Genomic DNA, 4,569 nt, shown 5'->3' on the forward strand with positions numbered 1-4,569 from the left:
TTTTATTTGTTTAAACATGTTTTAGCTTTATGGAAACTTTCATAAGAACTCCATTTTTTTTTCTTAATTGTTATACCCCTAAGGGCCAAACAAGTGTCTGCCAAACTGTTTAATAAGTATTCATCAATGAATTAATGAATATATTTTATAGTGACTGTTTGGATAAAGTTAACATAATTAGCTTGAATCATTAAAATCAATCATAAGAACCAGAGTACATTTTCATTTCTTTAATATTGCTCAAGATAGTTAAGTTTGGGGCCACTATTGTGGCATTGCAGGTTAAATCAATGCTTGCGATGCAGGCGTTCCATATCAGAGCACCAGTTCAAGTCCTGGCTACTCTGCTTCTGATCCAGCTCCCTGCTAATGTGCCTGGGAATACAGCAGACGATAGTCCATGCTTGGACCCCTACCTTCGGTATGGGAGACTCAGAGTTTCTGGCTCCTGCCTTTGAGCTGGCCTAAACCTGGCTGACCATTTGGGGAATGAACTGTGACAAGAAGACACTTTCTCTTTCTCTCTCTCACGCACAAATAAATGAATAACTCTTTTTTAAAAAAGTATTTATGCTTTCTTAGGGCAAAGCTGTATGGACGCAGCCATCAAAAAATACAAGAGTGCCATCTATTGGTAGCCATGTGAGCAGACAGAGAAGTCACTAAGAAGCTGTGTAAAAAATACTTTGAAGGAAGTGCCCTTTCTGTAGGTTATGTAAAATAAAAGAAAGGTGAAAACAAAATTGAGAGAGTTGAAATTTTAAAAATTACTGGAAATATGAAACTACTTTCTCCTAGTAATCCATGAAAAATGTAATGATATTTTTAAATGCAGAAGCAAATAGCATCAAAATACTGTAGTGGGTAATAATGATAGATAGGATAGAATTGAAGACTAAATATTATGTGAATGAATCTAACAACAGTTTCAAACACATGAAGTAAAAAGCAAAGGGAAAAATAGACAATTCTGCAGTCGCAGTTGAAGAGTTTATACTTTTTTGTCAGTCATGATGCAATAACTGGAAGCCATGTAAGTAAAGACATAGAAAATCTGGACAACTGTTGAGTGAACTGATAATTTTGAGCTAATTGATATTTATAAAACACTATATCCAATGCCTGCTGCATACTTTTCAAGTACATGTGGCATATTTGTTATGACAAACCATGTGCTTGTTCATTAAGAAAGCCTTAATAAATTTAGGAATATTTAAATCTTATAGAGTATTTCCTATTTTCTGACCAGAATGGAAGCAAATTACAAATCAATAAAAATAAGATGTTTAGGAAATACAGCATGAATGTTTGGAAATGAAAAAGGCACTTTTAAATTATCACTCATTGTAAAAAAAAATAACCTAAGGGAGATTATAAAATAGATAAAATACTTTGTACCCTATAAGAATGAAAATAAAACATAGTTAGTCTTTATAGTCAGAAAATAAAAACCTGGAGTTGGGTAAAGATTTCTCTTAGAGGATAAGGGCAGGACAAAGGATCCGAGATGTGAGTGAGCAGCTTGCGTTGGTGGTGCAGACTTCTTCCATCCCCAGGGTTTTTCCCCAACCGTATATCCACACAAGTGCTTCTCTTGACATTTCTCGAAGATGGGAAAAGAATAAAATTGTTTATCCTCCACAATTGCCTGGAGAGCCTCAGAGACTAGTAGAAATCCACTGCTGTTGAAGACGAATCAAACACAGCAAAGACAGAATGTGGTACCTGGGAAAACCGTTAAGAGGAAAGTTCATTGACCAGGCTTTGGCTGAGTTGGAATTCAGTGACAAAAAAGGATCAGAAATAATTAAAGAGGTTCTCCTAGAAGCACAAGGTATGACAGTGAGAGATCTCCATGTGGAATTCAGGTCCAATTTATATATATAACCGAGTGCAGCTCAGGATGAGGCCGGTGTCTGAAACGCATCCGCTCCCAGGGCAGAGGCCACTCCGGGGTCATGGAGCAGGTGTACTGCCGTGATTTTGTGAAACTGACGGAAGGACCCCCACCTGCACGCTAGCGCACAGCGTGAGCCCAGCCTGGGACTCCGTTCAGGAGGGGCACCGCCGGACCGTCACTCACGCTCTGTGACGGGATTCATTTCTGTTTAAAAATAAGCAGAAATCGCCGCGGCTCACTAGGCTAATCCTCCACCTAGCGGCGCCGGCACACCGGGTTCTAGTCCCTGTTGGGGCGCCAGATTCTGTCCCGGTTGCCCCTCTTCCAGACCAGCTCTCTGCTGTGGCCCGGGAGTGCAGTGGAGGATGGCCCAGGTGCTTGGGCCCTGCACCCCATGGGAGACCAGGAAAAGCACCTGGCTCCTGCCATCATCGGATCAGCGCGGTGCGCCGGCCGCGGCAGCCATTTTGGGGGTGAACCAACGGAGGGAAGACCTTTCTGTCTCTCTCTCTCACTGTCTAACTCTGCCTGTCAAAAAAAAATTTTTTTTTAAATATGCAGAAATCAAAGACAAAAAAAGGAAGAAAATTAAAATCTGAAATTAAACCTGGATTCTGCAGAATCCAGAAATAAGAGAAACTTTGCTTTTGTAACGAAACTAAGCTACTAAAGAGTAAAAAAAAGGATTTTACAGTATTTCAGAGAAGAGGTAAGCTAATTGAAAAACAATAAAATGCAAAGATATCTACTATGTAATTGAATCGCTGGTTTTTAAAGTGAAATAGAAGTCAGCCATAAAAAGGACATTATAAAACTCTCAATTATGATTAGACGCTTGCTTTTGGTTTAATTTGTTCTTCTTTTTCTAGGTTTTTAAGGTAGAAGTTATGTTACTGATTTAACATTATTCCTTCTTTGATCCAAGCACTTAACAGCTGCATATTTTCTAAGTGTTGCTCTCACTGCAGCCTATAAATTTTTGCATGTTGTGCTTTCATTTTCATTCATCTCAAAGTTTTTTTCTTTTTTAAGATCTATTTATGTATTTGAAAGGCAGAGTCATAGAGAGAGAGGGAGGGACAGAGAGAGAGAGAGAGTTCTTCCATCCTCTGGTTCACTCCCCAAATTTTGGTAATGGCCAGTGCTGAGCCAGGCAGAAGCCGGGTACCAGGAGCTTCTTGCGGGCCTCACACTTGGGTGAGCACTTAGGCCATTGTCTACTACTTTCCCAGGCCTTTTGTGGGGAGCTGGATCGAAAGTGGAGCAGCCAAGGTACGAATGGGCGCCCATATGGGATGCGGGTATTGCAGGAGTGGCTTAACCCACTAGGCCACAGAGCCGGCCATTCAAAGTATTTTCCACTTTTCTTTTGTGATTTTTTGTTTGACCCATTGATAATATAGGAATATGTTGTTTAATTTGAACACACTTGTGAATGATCCAGTTTTCCTTCTGTTACTGATTTCTATCTTCAGTCCAGTGCAGTCAGAGAACATGTATTGCATTATTTTAATGCTTTTACATTTTTGAAATTCTTTTCATGCACTAACACTCTTACATGACCTATTCTGGGGAATGTTTCAGACATGCTTGAAAAGAATGTGTGTTCTGCTCTTGCTGGGTAGAGTGTTCTATAAAGACCGCTACTGTTTAGTTGTCTTAGAGTGTTCAGTCTTGTATTTCATTGTTCACCTCTTCTCTACCTGTTCTATCCACTGTTGAAAGTGGGACATGGAAGTCTCCAACCATTATGGTTGACTTTTCTGTTTGTTCCTTATTTCTCAGTATTGCTTTCATTGTACCCATAAAGTTTTTGCATATGGTGCTTACATTTTCATTCATCTCGAAGTATTTTCTGTTTTTCTCTTGTGATTTTTTTGGATCAATTGATTATTTGGGAGTATGTTCGTTTTGTGTGGTTAATTTTAGGGTTCCACTGTTAGGTGCATGTATGTTTATGTTATTTTTTCTGGATAAATTGACACTTTAATAATTATGAAATGTCCCCCTTTTTTGTCTTCGGAACAATGATTATCTTTAAGTTTATTGTGTCTGATATTAGTGTAGCTACTCCAGCTCTCTTTTGTGTATTATTTCTATGACATACCTTTCTAATTCTGCTATGGTTTGGGTGTTGGTTTTGGTGTTTCCCAAAGGTCTACTGTCATTAAAAGCTTGATCCCCAGGTTGGTGCTTCTGGGAGGTGCTGGAATCTTTGGGAGATAGCCCTAGGAACAAGTCTTGGGGCTGTGCTCTTGGAAGGGAGTTCTCATGCCAACTCCTTAGTAGTTCTCACAGGAGGGTTGTTTTAAAAGCCTAAGTTGAAGCCCGCCCACTCTTCCCGCTCCTGTATCTAGATGTGACCCTTTGTTCCTATGTGTGCTCCCCCGATGATGCGCTGTCATCCACTGCCCTCACAATAGTCTGAACTAGGGGAGCTGGCTGATCTTGGGGACTTGAAGCGCCAACATTTGAAATAATATGTATTTTCTTGTGTGTCCTTTTAGTTCTTTTCTCATGTTTTTACTATATTTTTTAGTTATTTTCTTAGTGATTGCTTTGAGAATTATAACTGACATCTTAACTAGTCTGTTTTGGGTTGATACAAACAAATGCAAAAGTGCTGGAGCCGGTGTTGTGATGCTGACATATCATATGGGTGCCGGTTT

The sequence above is a fragment of the Oryctolagus cuniculus genome, chromosome 5 (assembly GCF_051225735.1).
Source record: "Oryctolagus cuniculus isolate XC-2025 breed Fujian yellow rabbit chromosome 5, ASM5122573v1, whole genome shotgun sequence".
NCBI classification, from domain to species: domain Eukaryota; kingdom Metazoa; phylum Chordata; class Mammalia; order Lagomorpha; family Leporidae; genus Oryctolagus; species Oryctolagus cuniculus.